The sequence below is a fragment of the Ochotona curzoniae genome, unplaced genomic scaffold, assembly GCF_017591425.1.
Source record: "Ochotona curzoniae isolate NIBS_2020 unplaced genomic scaffold, NIBS_Ocur_1.0 scaffold_4506, whole genome shotgun sequence".
Lineage (NCBI taxonomy): Eukaryota > Metazoa > Chordata > Mammalia > Lagomorpha > Ochotonidae > Ochotona > Ochotona curzoniae.
The window spans coordinates 36,593,688-36,609,032 of record NW_024467119.1 but is presented as its reverse complement, the minus strand read 5'-3'; positions in this window follow the sequence as shown (position 1 = coordinate 36,609,032).

Genomic DNA, 15,345 nt, shown 5'->3' with positions numbered 1-15,345 from the left:
TCACTTGCTAGATTGGAAATCAGAAGTCAATCTAGAATTTGAAACAACACAGGGGCTTAGTCAATGGCATCTTACTGACTTAGTTCTTTAATTTTTTAGTAAAATAAAGTGGTGAATGAATAAACAACCAAATTGAATAAGTTAATTTCCCTTATTTGCAGAATTCTTTTCAAAATATAATGCTTCTTTCATCAGCATTTTATTAAAAATTCACAAAAATGTTTATGACAAAAACTCAGTGGAATTAGCTTTTCAGGGTTTTAAGACAGACAATATACTAAAGTGAAGAATATTCAGAATTGGTGACATATAGATGCTTGCCTGTGCCTCCTATCAAATGCACATGTTCTGATGGATAACTTAGTTGTTTCTAGTTTCCTTGTTTGCAACATGGAGATAACATCTTATGGTTTTCTAGTGAATACTGAGAGACTAAGGCACTTAGAAGAATGTATATAGAACCGAATTTGTTTAAAAAAATACTTGTCATAATAGGGCTAGTAGTTGTTCTATGGAATAAAATTAGCCACAAACTTGGCCATAAGTTATTTCACAGTAGTGTTCCTCCTATTAAACAAAGCTATAAAAAATACAATGAGAAAAGCCATGCTAAATAATTGCTTTATCAGTAAATGTTCTCATATGAAAGAGATAATGAATGTTTAACATTTTGCACAGTAGCAGGTTCCATAGCTGTAATGGTTATTATAAGTGCACTTAGCTAAATGAAAGTCCTAATTGTTGTAAGGCTCAAGCAGTTATATAAATACAGCATGTTATGAGAGAGACAGCAGCAAGTTGCACTCTAGCCAGAGATTTACCAGTTGTCTCCACTGCAATGGATAGTACCTTTCAAGGCACAAATTGTTGTTATCTCCTTAAAAGTCATTTAACCCAGGTTTTTTCTATGTGTCCATATGGATGATGGTATTTTGTGGTGTTTTTCATCTGATCTGGCAATAATGCCATTTCCAGAGACTTGAGTTGACTATGGTTTTGGCCAGGGTTATGTATTGTTTGTCACATTCATCGGTGATCATGGCAACGGAGGCTCTGCCTTCAAAAGCACCTGGCTATTTAAAAGCTTTTCCTCCCCTTTGCTCAGAATTTGGAAGCATGTACATGCTTTAAAAGTTGTATAGCAGCTGGGTGGGAGGAGGCGATAAAAGCTGGGCCAGAAGATGTCATGTCAGACTGCCTGAAGATAGATTTCTAAGTGTATCACTGACTTGGAAATGTTCTACCTTACATGAATGTTTCTACTACTACCTATTGCAAATTACAACACTAATTTTTTCAGACTGTAATAAAATCCAATGCCAGAATGTAAATAGTTAGTCCTGCTTATGCTATCATCTCATGTATTTGGCAGTGATAATTATAATCAGTCTGCCAGAACCTGACAGTTGGGAAGTTTTTGCTATAATAATCATTATACCTACTTATGGGGTCAGATAGGTGGTCATTGGGCTGAACATGTTATTTCCAGGGATCTGCTTGTCCCCTTTTCTCTCTAGATCTCTTCTCTCATCAACATTTCAAGTTTTTTTTTTTTTTTCTCGATGGGAAGGTATTCTCCCTTTCAAAATAATCCTTTTAAAATGTGCTTTTGGTAACCCTGTAAAAAGTAGTGCACACATTTAAGTTAATAAAAATTAAAGCTTTTTTCCATGGTTTGAAGGGGGTGCAAAACTGACAATGTAATGTATATTAGTGAAATTGGCATTTTGAAGTTTGGCTAATATTTATAACCTTTGTTTATTTCTTTATACTTTTGAGGAACTGTTACTTCTAATTGTAATTGTTCTATTGCTTGCTGAATTCTTTATTTCGTGGAGAATTGAGCTTGTAATGATAAAGTAAATTGAAAGAATGTTTTGTGAAAATTAAAATAAATACATGAAAAGAAGGAGAAATGAAGGTGACAGTGAGGGAAAGAGGAAGAATAGGATGAGAAATAGCATATTCTTAAAGATCTGTTTGAAATATATAAAGTTTGTTCCTTTTATATAAATGACACACTGAAATAAATTAAAACTTCATTACTGGGTCTGTGAACAAGTTTGTAAAGGAACAGAAAGAATCAAATTTATAGGATCTAATGATATGTTTAAATACAGAAATAGAGAATTCAGTTTTGCAACTAAGTCTACTGTAAAAGCAAACTTACCCATTTCATCCACAAAGAAAATTATCTTAGCAACTAAAAGCTATCATTTATAGTTTCTCACCTCTCACAATCCTTAAGAATCTGTCTTTATCAAGATTCAAGTATAAATATCAATTTTTTATAGAATTTTATATTATCCCATGTGCTATGTAACAAATACTAAAACATGGTTGTACACCTCTTCAGTTTATGTGGTATAATTTGGGGGTAAAGTTTATGATGTATTGACTTGTTAAGCATATAGGTAGCATATGCGCATGGCACATCAAATGAAATCTGGAAGTCTATAAAACGCATTCTAAAATGTGTTAAAAAGTTATAAAAAAGAAAATTCCACTTGATATTTTTTAAAATAAAGCTTTATCTATTTCCAAATTGTTGGAAGAAAGGTGTTTGAATGTGCACACCATTAAGGAATAATCAGTCTAAGCCATGAATATGCTAATTTCCCAGAGTTGACAATTATACAATGTATCATTAATTGAAACATCACAATGTACCTAACAAATGCGTACATTTATTGCTGGTCAACCACAAAATAGGAAGAAATAAAAGAAAATTCAAATGTTGAAGATTTGTAATGTTTAAAACATGTACAAGCAACCATTTCTGGGAATTCAAGTCCTTTTAAAATGCATTTATAATGACTTCCATTACTCACTATCTGTGGAAAAAGCGTATACTCAATAAACCCTTCAGCAAATATAAACTCTTTCTTATCTGCTTAGTGAGTTTGCCTTTAAATTTATTTCCTTCTTGTGCTCTTTTAAATGTCTTTTGTTAAAATAGTTTTAATCATAACGAAATTGGATGAACTCATGACTAAAACCCTTTAGAGAGCACTCTGAATGCCTGGCATCATATTTCCCAAGCAGTCTTTTGCCTCGGAAAATGATTTATTAACCAGAGTTCAGCTGGCTTTTGCTTTTTGTTGTCGGTGACAAAAGGCATGTTTAAGTATGTTAAATTGGCTTAACAAAGTGGACAGAAATGATGGTTTACTGTAGGAGAATTTGCTGCCAATGCATATTTCGTCTTTGTGTTGCATATAAGGAATCTGACCTCAAAGAAAAGAAACATATGCTTCCATAGATAAGGTCCTAGAGATGAATGGGTTTGTCTACTGTCTAGTATGTTGATCAGGGAGAAGGCAGGAAAAATGGAAGGTGGAAAATAAGTCTCCCTGGAAGCCTGATTCCAAAGGGAAAAAGTGAAGTACAACAGAGAAATGATATATAAAATGGAAGAGGAATGGGTAAATGGATGAAGAATTTAAGAAAAAGCACAGGCATATTGTCAGTCAGCAATCTCTCAGGGGTCATATTTGTTATTTGTCCCTTAGCAAATGGTTCTGGAATTTTAAACAGTCAATATGCCTGCTCTAATGAATTAGGCTGTCAAAAATAAATATATAAGCTCAATTTGAAGACATTGCTCCATCAATTATATAATTCCAACAGTCACAGACATGATCAGGTTCTATTTCGGGTTCTGTCTCTATGTGTTGAATGAATTGAATTAAGACTGCAGAATTCTTGCCTAGCTTGGTGTGATTCATGTACCTGGAAGATAGAGATTGTAGCTTTAGCTCACTTACTTCATTTGAACAATTCTACAGGCTGTGTGCTCCTCAAGTGTTTTGTACTTTGTGACAATCTCATGGGTGTCCTCATGTCACATTAGCATTCCTTTCACAATATTATTCATTCTATTTCACCTTGTAATTTGATTAAAATATAATTTGTTGTGCTACAAATATTTATACCAGTAGCTGGCGCCATGGTGCGAAAGGCTAGACTTCCACCTGCAAGTGGCAGCACCCCATATGGGTGCCATCTAGTGTCCCAGCCGTGGCACTTCCAGTCTTTCAGACTGGGAAGGGAGTGGAGGATGGCCCAAGTCCTTAGAATGCTGCAAGCACACGGGAGACCTGGAGGAGGCTCCTGCCTCCTGGCTTCAGATTGGCTCAGTTCCAGTTATTGTGGCCATTTGGGGAGTGAGCTAGTGGATGGAATATTTTTCTCTCTGTCTTTCCTTCGCTCTGGAAATCTGCAATTAAAATAAATAAATATTTTTTAAAGAAATATTTGTAACAAAGAAACACCCCTGATTTAGCATTACTTGATATAGAGACCAGCACTTCATTCTTAAAATTGAAACTTTCATTTCTAAGACGCATCACTCCCATGGTTCTAGACCTTTCCTGTCAGTCCATGTTTCCTTTTTCTCTTTCTTCTCACTAAGTGCTTATAAACCAAGGCCTATCAAAAATAAAAATGTTTTTTGTCAGGTATATTTAAAGAATACTGCAAATGATAACTTTTGATGATTCATTATGGTATATTGGATTATTTTCCAAACTGCAGTATATTGAAATTTGTAAATGTGTTTAACTCAACACCCTAGCATTGTTTCAAGCTTTTGGGGGGAGTTCTTTTTTTATTATTATGCTCCAAAGATTATATGTTTGCAGATAGCTCAAATGTTTATATAATATAATAGGTTCTGATTTCTATTTCAAGTGTCCACTCAGTATTTCCATTTGTATTTAATAGCTGGAATATTTGCCAGAACTTCAAATTTCATATTTTGAAATGAAGACTGATAGTTTTTTTTCCTTTTGATTAAGATAGTTCCTATCAATTCATTTCAATGAACCATGTGCAGCTGAATGCTAAACATAGAATAATTGATAGGACATTGTTTTAAGGTTGTGGGAAGTAGACAGTGCACTGAGGGTTGAAAAATTGGGGAGCTAAATGCAGATCAAGTCATATAACACCATGAATGTCTTCCTATGGAGTTCAGTTTTCCTTAAGACAAAACAGAAACCAGTGGATGATGTTAAGGTAAGCAATGATCTGATTTGCATTTTTAAAATCTTTAGGATTCCAACATGAGATATATTAGAGCAAAATTTGAGTGGAGACTGTGAAGTCAGTTATCATAAGCTAATGAGATAACCTTATGATACTGACATAAATTGTTCTTTTTCTTGGGTGTAAGTAGTTTGCTGTTTTTGTTTGTTACTGAATGTGAGAGTCTCCATAGGCATTGAATATATTTTGTTTTTCCTTGTATTCTTGCTCATCTTTAGCACAATTCTTTGCACCTTGTATGAACATGACTTGCTTAAAATATTTTTTATTTTTTAAAGACCATTTCCCCAAAGGACTTATAAACTGAAATATATAGAGAAAGCAATTAATGAGAGCCCAAGGAAATAGAGAGTTAGTGAAGGGTGAAATATAATCATAAAGAAAGAAAATAAAAGTTGATGACAAGGAGTGCCCATTTAAAAGATATTAGTTAAAATAACTGCTGCTTTAACACAAAGATTTTCACTCCCAAGGTACAGAATCTCATCCCTTTCATCAATAGTTTTGCTTGGTTTTTTAATATATAAGTACAATGGCTTGTAAGAGCTAGAGTACACAGTAAAAATCATGTGGGCAGAACAATCTAATTTTCTCTCTGTCCAGTAACTACACCTGAATGGAAACTCAGACCAGGGCACAGGAAATGAATAAATATGGGTCTTAATGTTCCTTTCGGCCAGAGTACGAAGTGGAATGAGTGTTTTGAACTTCCATTAGTCATTGTGTTATTGAATGATAAAATTTCGGCTGAGAGTCCAAAACTATTGTCCAATTTCAGTACATTTGAAAGAGTTCTTCCTCTTGGATAAAGTTTTTAAAATATAGTTTAGCATTAGATAGTTTAGCTTTATTTTGCATTTAACAGGTGCCACATTACATATTTTCTCATGAGAATACCATCATTGCCGTTATCCACTACCCTACAGATAAAAGAGTTGAGGGTCACAGAAGGTAAACAACCACTAAAAACTGCTTAACCATGGTACTTGTGTTTTGTACTTAATGCTTTCCTGTTTCATTTCATAGAAGAGAAAATGACTGACTTTACTGTGAGCTTCTGGGTTCCCAGGAATTCTCTTGGTCTCAATTTGAATTTAAACTAGTAGAAATCCATTTACCTCAATCAACTTAATTAAGAGTTTTACTGTGCAAATCAATATGCTAATAAAACCAAAATGTATAATTTTAAAAGAACATGCTAAATTCTTTGGTTATATACTTATTTTGATTTAAGAATCATCTTTCTGATACTAGGACAAGTGATTTAAGATTTTTCCTCATAATTTCATCATGCTTGGAGTGGTGAGTTTGAAAGCATTTCAGAGCTACTGAACTATTAAAACCACTTGAGCAGGGCCCTCAGAGCATGCCCTACATCAGGGACCATTGGGACAGCCTGGGGTAGCCATCCCCATTCCCAGGATACGGTGGCAGTTGGGAGGCTGGGTGTGGCTTGTCCCGTTATTTCCCACTCCCTTCCCTAGATACAGCAAGACAAAAAAAAAAAAAAAAAAAAGAGTGTGGAAACAATGATTCACTCACTTTCTTCTAACCCTTGATCATTCTCACCGTAATCAACTATATAACATTAACAAAAATAAAATACAAACATGGATCTCCTGAAAATTTGTATTACAGTAACAACAATTCACATATCAGAATAAATACACACAGAAACATCTCCCTACTACTATCCCCCATAGAGTCACCACAAAAGACAAGAAAGTGAAATGGTGCCAACTGGAGACCATTATGCTCAGTGAAATAAGCCAATCACAAAAAGACGGTAACATATGCTATCTCAGATATAAAGCAGTCTTGATACAAAATACTGAATCAATAGATGCATAAGTAAACAAGCATGTACATATAGTCATCTAGATGATCTGTAAAATAGAGACTGTCATATTGAGATGTGAAGATACAATTCAGTGTGCATCTCTACTTCCAAGATGGAATCACAATGAAACTCTTAAATATGTCTTGACAATAGGATACTGGATTCTCTGCCATTGCCCATATCTGCAATATCAGGATACACTTAAATGGCAGAATGATGGACTTACAACTGTTTTTGAAGAACTATACTATGATAATAATATTAGGAAAATAAGTAGGACGAGGGGAATTGGGGAGGGTGGGATGGGGGAAATCACAGAGTCTATGGAGCTGTATCATAAAATAAAAATAAACAAATACAAAAAACACAGATCAAAAAGCCACGGATATTAATTTTTATATGAAAATAGCTTTTTATAACTGCTTTCCCCTGATTTAAAAAAAATATCCATTTAAGCATGTGTTTGTGCAGTGCGGATAAGAATATTGCTATATTAGCTATGTTACTAAAGTAAATTAAAACCAAGTTTGTTGACTTCTTAAATAAGGGTTCTACACACTACCAGAGTTAACATTCTATGTCTTTAGATAGATCTTCTAAAATTCTTGTATTTTTGGCTTCTGAAATACAGTGGTGGCGATTGGGTAAATGAAGCTACTGCAAAGCTTGGTTTTGTGTACTATGCTTAAAAGGAAACAAATATACCACTTTAGAGTGTCAGCAGGAATACGTGTGGAGACAGTGAGGGAGTTAGTGTCAGAAAGACCAGAAAAGTCAAGCAGTCCCAAATGAACTCATTAAGACCAACTTTGTCTAGTACCACAAACGAGGCCTCAAAGAAGTCTGCAGGGTTTTTGTGTGAGTAAGAAACAGCTGTATCGTATTGTAAAGAAAAACCATTGAGTCTGTGCTTATTTCAACCTTGAAACATGTAACTGATGGCTGCAGCAGGTGCAGGAGGGGTCTGCACTTATCTACAAATCACCCTGACCCCAGAAGTAGATTTCCCAAATAAAAGGCTCTTTTGCATTTTTAATAAGTGGCTGAGGTGTTCTTTGCACTGACGATAGGCAACCATAATGGTTAATCTAGCAATAATAAAACATAGAAAAGTGAAACGAAAGCTGTTTTGATTATTTTCCCTGAGACAACAGGTGAAAAAAACTGAGACCTAATAGCCAAGTTGTCTTGGAATATCTATGACTGTTTCAGTTTTAAAGTGTTATGAATAGATGCTCAACCTTGAACAGCCTGAGTGAAAATGCTGCAGAACTTCTAGATTGTCCAGGGAGCATGTGCAAGGACTCAATGAACAAGGCTCTTTAAAAGGTAGCTCATACATTCTCTTTCTTTCTTTCTTTCTTTCTTTCTTTCTTTCTTTCTTTCTTTCTTTCTTTCTTTCTTTCTTTCTTTCTTTCTTTCTTTCTTTCTTTCTTTCTTTCTTTCTTTCTTATGAAGTTGAAGGCTGAAGTACAGTAAAAATAGTTGATTCTTACCTTGGCGATGTGTACTGACAGCAAAGATGCCATTACGGAACAGAGCTTATAAATCTGCAGATTGTAAGGAATCAAGAATCCTACACTTATCTGAGAAACAATTGTATAGACAGAGGCTATGTTGAGTTAATGCGTGGAACAAGGACTGAACTCTGCTCCAGTACAATCTTGGTCAGAATCCTTCTTCTGGAGATGTGTTTTAGGAGATGGCTTCCACAGGCTATAAAATTTCCCACTTTTACCCTGTCCAATAAAATTTTAGGCTCTTTCAAGCAAGAAACCAGGAGATTTTATTTGAAAGATTAGAGAAATGGCTTATGTGTCTATGGAAGCATAACTCATTCATATTAACCTGGAGTTGATCCCTTTTACTGTACTGATTCAGGGAGATGAGGCAAGACAAGATACATTTTAAACCTTCTTTGGCTTCTGCTTTTGAGTAGAGATGAAAAGGAGTAGAGTGAAGCATGTGTAGACAATATATTACTTAATGTGGAGCAATACGTACTTCTTCATTGCTTGTGGACACTTTTTACATGACTGATCTTAAGCAAGCGCTGCATCCAGAGCCACTGGAATAGATGAGTAGGTAGAAGAAAACCACAGCTCAAACTCATTTCCTGTGGTGCTCCCAGAGTTCATGCTATGGTCTTAGAATGCGATGTACTTTTAATAATGTCAAGATTATAGAACTAAGATCTTATCACCTTAATCCCTAGGAAACATTTGCCCCTGCCAATGGTGATGGATGGTCCCCTAAAAGAAGAATCTAATGCTGAGACTCAGGTGAGAAAATTTACTTTATCCCCTTATCTAAAATACAACTTCCTTTCTATGCCTCACTCAAAAATCATTCTTATACATATAATTGATATTCAGTATAATTCAGTATTTCAACTGTGTTTGAGGAAATTTGCTAATCCCAGAAAACCCAAAACTAATATTTATGAAAGAATAGTTGAATAGTTATATATATATATAATATGTGGTTCATATATACATATATAAATATGATTCATAATATAATCAAATGTGAATATTGATTATGTTTCAATCAAAGTCATTTGCTTGGCTTAGATTTGGAAAAGATTCTCATTTAGGTAAATTGGTTATATATATATAAATGTTATATATATATATTTACTTATATATATAAGATTTTACTTATTTTTATTTGAAAGATACCCCCATGTGAGTACAGGGGCCCAAGGCTTTGGGCCATCTGCCACTACTTTCCCAGGCCATAAGCAGGGAGCTGGATCAGAAATTTTACAGCCAGGACATGAACAAGCATGCTGGCACTTGCAGATGAGGATTAGTTAGTTGAGCTTTTGCCCTGGCCCTATATAAAAAGATCTTAATATGCACTTTCTAAAAGAATAGACATGAGGGCCTGGCATGATAGCCTAACGGTTAAAATCCTCGTCTTGAACACACCCAGGATGCCATATGGGTGCCGGTTCTAATTCCAGCAACCCCGCTTCCCAACCAGCTCCCTGCCTGTAGCCTGAGAAAGCAGTCGAAGACAGCCCAAGCTTTAGGACCCTGCACCAGCATGGGAGACCTGGAAGAGGCTCCTGGCTTCTGGCTTCAGATCAGTGCAGCTCTAGCTGTTGCGGTCGCTTGGGGAGTGAACCATCAGGCAGATCTTCCTCTCTATCTCTCCTCCTCTCTGTGTATCTGCCTTTCCAATAAAAATAAATCTTTTTTAAAAAAAGAATAGACATGAATGATCAGTGGGTAGATGAAACATTGCTCAACGTCACTAGTCATCAGGAAATGCAAATCAAAACCACAATTCGATACCAACTCACCCTAGTCAAGATTATCTTCAAAAAGACAAGAAGTAGCAAATATTGGTGCAAATGGGGAGAAAGAATCTTATACAACCTAGATAAGAAACAAAATTAATGTAATCATTATGGGAAATAGTTTGGAGTTTTTTAAAAAGTTAAGAATGAAATGACTGTAATACCCAGCCATCTAATACTGGTTAAATTTCCCGAAGAAACAAAATTGGTTTGTCAAAGAAACATAGGCGCTCTGGATGTTAAGCACTATACACAGTAGCTAGATAGGAGATCAATTTCAATGTTGATCAAGGAATGGGTTGAAAATATTATATGATATGTATAAATATTATAAAACATTGAAAATGTGATGTATGTATATATTATACATCTGATGTATAATGCATATGTATTGTTTATATGTGCGTATCAACAAACACTGAACCATGATCCAGTCATAAAAATATCCTATCGTTTGTGACAATATGGATGGACCTGAAGGACATTGGGTGAAAGTCACGCACAGACTAACACTGCATGATCCTCATGTGTGCATTATATGCTGTATCCACAAGCATGTACTGTTGTGTGTCACTTAAAAATGAAATTAAAATTAAAAAATCTAAATGTTGCCATTTGCTGAAGTCTGTTGCCTCCTAGGCATCCCAGCTAGTGCATCTGGCTCCATGACAAAATGTGTCAGGTCCTGTCAGTCATCATGCTCCACACGACACATCATGGTTCAGAAAAGAGTGTAGACAGTGAAAGGTGATGGTGTCACCTCACAGGAAAAGTAAGATAGGATCCGACCTATTATTAAAAGGAACACATTTTTAAGATTGAAAGATCAACTTGTTAGGCCACTTGACTTTATTTAGTTCAAAAGAATCGCTATCTAATGCATGGGAATAAACAAAATGACAAAATTTGGCTCAATGGCCTTCATTGGTTTGAGATGGATTACAGGATTCCTTCACTATCTCAGATCTCATCTTAATTCAATATTTGCAAAATACTTTGACTTATTTGAAAATTGTTGTTTAAATATTTTAAATTAGGGGAGTTGTAACAGTTTTTAAATTAATGACAAAATATTTTCTAAAATAATTTACATAACACAGTACCTGCTATTCTTCATAAACATATACTTTGCTTTTGCATTGTTTTATTTTAGTATGGGTAACAAATATCATGCAAATCTGATTTTATGAAATGTCATTTCTCACAGAGTTAACTGAGACTTAAGTTGCTTAAGCTATAAAGAGAAATTAGATATAAAGAGAAATCAAACATAATTAGAGATAAAATTCAACTAATTATATGGAGACAGAAGAGATGATATGCTCAACACTATGTCACTTTTTCAATTCCTAAAGATTTATTCTAATATTAAATTCCAGACAAACCAAGAACCTATGTTTACTTTGCTTTATGCTTTACTAAAGTAGCTCTTCTGATAGGTCAAACATGTAAGGGCATGGTTCTCTAAGTAACAGCGAATTTAGACTTGTCAGGATTATCAAACATTTATGAATTCTCTTAGTAGGAAATAGAATGCTTATTTCTATTCTTACTTTTTGTAATGTGGTCCAGAGGTTCAGGCAGGACAACCAACAGAAAGTTACACAGCTTGAATAAGAACCCATTTTTTAATTTCTTGTTTTTCACCATTAAGCTATGTGGATCAGGTTTTGGTTTTTAATAAGCTGAGGAAATTTCCTTTCTTCCTAGTGTCTTAGGAGGTAACATGAAGGGCTGTTTGATGTTTTTACATGCTTTTTCTGATTCTATTGATGTGATCTTCAAAATTTAACTCATTGATATAATAAGTTTAATTAATTGATATTTGAATGTTGAAATAGGATTGTGTACTTGTGATAAATGGTCATGGGGTATAGTTTGCTTGTTCCTTATTGGATTATATTTAGTAATATTTTCCTGATGGTTTTTGTCCCTATGTTCAAATTAACTTGTAGATTTTTTTTTCATTTTCTTTTCATGTAATGTCTTTATCTGGTTTTAAGGTAATATTGGGTACATACAACTAGTTAGAAATTGTACTCCAACAGTATTAGAGAATTGACAGAATTCATTCTTTAAATGTTTGATATAATTCACCTTTAAATTTACTTTGCATGATGTAATGCATTTTTTTAAAGATTTATTTATTTTTCTTGGAAAGGCAGATTTCCAGCGAGAAGGTGAGACAGAGATTGAGATCTTGCATCTGCTGATTCAGTCCCCAAGTGGCTGCAACAGCCAGAGCTGAGCCAATCTGAAGCCAGGAGATAGAAGCCTTCTTTCACATGGATACAGGGTCCCAAGCACTTGGGTTTTTCTCTGCTGCCTTCCCAGGTCATTGGCAAGGAATTGGATAGGAAAAGGAGCAGTCAGGACACTAGGTGGCACCCATATGGCATGTCAGCACTTGCAGTTGGAAGAATAGCCTGCAGAGCTGCAGCAATGACTCAGAGATGTGGTCTTTCTTTCTTTCTTTCTTTCTTTCTTTCTTTCTTTCTTTCTTTCTTTCTTTCTTTCTTTCTTTCTTTCTCCTTTTCTTTTCTTTTCTTTTTTCTTTTCTTTTCTTTTCTTTTCTTCTCTTTTCTTTTCTTTTCTTTCTTGATGGTTAAATTTTGGTCCCCTTTCAGTAATACATATATGCTTACTTAAGTTGTCTGTCTCACTTTGTGTGAGTTTTGGCAGATTTGATTTTTCTAGGAATTAATCAATTTAATTAGGTAAATCAATTTATGGTGCCATGGTTTTAATGGATTCAACCCAAATATTTATATTGAAATCCTGACTCTCATTATGTAGGAGACAGGACATTTGTAAAGTTAGTGACTGATTAGGACAGTGCCATGATTGGCATTACAGCCCTGCAGAGACTGCAAAGAGTTGACAAGCACCTACCACAGAAAGCCCAGTGGGTATTGCCATCTGGGAACCATGATATGGGCCTTCATCAGTCCTTAAATCTCCTGATGTCTTTATCCTGGATTTCCCAACCTCAAGAACTGTGATAAATACATTTTTGTTGTTGTCAAACCATGTAGTTTAGCTTGCAGCAGTGGCCCAGACTGTCTCAGATGGTGAACACAGACTTACTCATGATATTCCTTTGTAATTTTAATATTCATGGATTGTGCGGTGATGCTTCTCTTCCATTTCTGATCTTAGTCATTTGCATACCCTTTCTTCATTTCTGTTACTCTGGGATTAGGCTTATGGCTTTTGCTTATCTTTATGAAATATCAATTTTGTTTTTGATTTTCTTTATTGAAAACGCACTTTCTACTTCATTGCTCTCTGCTCTTTTACTTCTGGATACTTGGGATTTGATTTAGTTTTAAATTTTCTTGAAATAGAAATTTAGATGATTGTCTTCATTTACTATCTTGTAATGTAAGTGCTCAATGCCATAGACTCCACTGTATAACATAAAATATGTTTCCATTTCTTTTAACTCATACTTTAAAATTTCTTGTAAGAATTTTTTTTTTAAATTTGTGTGGTTAGAAGCATTTTTTAAAAATTTCTATTTCTTTTGTGTGTTTTTCCAAATTACCTTTCTCTTGTAATTTCCAGTTTAATTCCATTGAGCTCTGAAAACAATCATCATATAATGTCTATTTTAACATTCCTTGTAAGGCACAACTACTCTCAATTTTAATTTATCTGAGAAAGAATTTCTCCATCAAATCTAAATTTTCACTTGAGGATTTATGGTTCATTAGTTATTTCTCTAAGCACTTTACTTGTCCGCTTGCTTTTTGCTTGCATTGTTTCTGAAGAATAACCAGACAGTGTGTATCCTTGTTCTCTTATGGGCCAGCTATCTTTATTTTCCCCTTTGGCTTACTTACAATGTTTTGTTATTATTGTTGTTGATGCTGTTGATGTTAATGTCTAATTATGATGATATTTGAAAATGTTGTAGCCAGGGCCCAGCATGGTAGCCAAGTGGCTAAAGTCCTTGCCTTGCATGCACCAAAATCCTAAATGGGCACTGGTTCATGTCCCAGCTGCTCCTTTTCCCTTCCAGCTCCCTGCTTGTGGCCTGGGAAAGTGGCAGAGGATGGCCCAAAACTTTGGGAACCCGTACTTTCATAAGAGACTCAGCATAAGCTCTTGGCTCCTGACTACAGATCAGCTGAGCTCCTGTCCTTGAGGATCCTTGGGGAGTGAACCAGCAGGTGGGAGACCTTTCTCTCGCTCTCTACTTCTTTCTGCAATTTTGCCTTTCCAATAAGAATAAATAAATCTTTTAAAAAAATAAAAGGAATTGATGTAGCTAGGTATGCGTACCTTCACTGTACACTTTCACTGTTTAGTGGTTTCTGATCTTCCTGGAACTACGGTTCAGAAACTTGTTAATTTTGGGAAATTCTCAGTCATTGGTGTTCCAAATCTTTCTTCCATTTCTTTATTCTTCTAGGATTGGAATGAGTTTTATGCTATAATCCTTGCTTGACTTAGCTTTCTTAGATACTCTCTTGTTTGATTCATCTGTCTTTTATTTTGCATTTCCAGCTTTTGGAGCTTTCTGTTGAGATAACCTTAAGCACCAAGACTCTCTCCTTAGCCATTTCCAGCCTGCAACCAGCCTGAGAAAAGAATTCTTTGCTTCTGAGGCAGTGTACTTGACTTACAGCACTTATTTTTTACTGTTTCTCAGAATTTCTGTAATGTTCTTACACTGTCCATCTCTTCTTTCATGATGTCTACTTTCATTCATTGCAATCCTTAGCATATTCATTATAGTTTTAAAAAATAATTCCGACATCACTGTTAGGGTCCAAAGTCGCCCCTCTGTTGGAAAGCAAAGAACCAGATGTGAGTACAATCAGCAAGCAGAGTTTATTGAGCTGGCCAGCCAGGGTCAAGCTCCTCACACAGACACACAGGACCGGTGGATGAAACAAGACCCCGAGCTAAGGACAAGCCAGATTCTTATAGGCCAGTTTGGCTGTTCATGACAAGACAAAACTATTCTAAGCTAAGGAGTTACAGATGCAAAGCAATAGGTAACATATCTGTGAAATACAGACCATGGGGCTATTTTATTTTTACACTTATCAGGACCACTGACCCTTACTTACATCCTGAGCCTGGGTGCGGTGCACAATGGGCTCTAACTCTTATCAGTGCCTGCAAAAAAACCACTGAC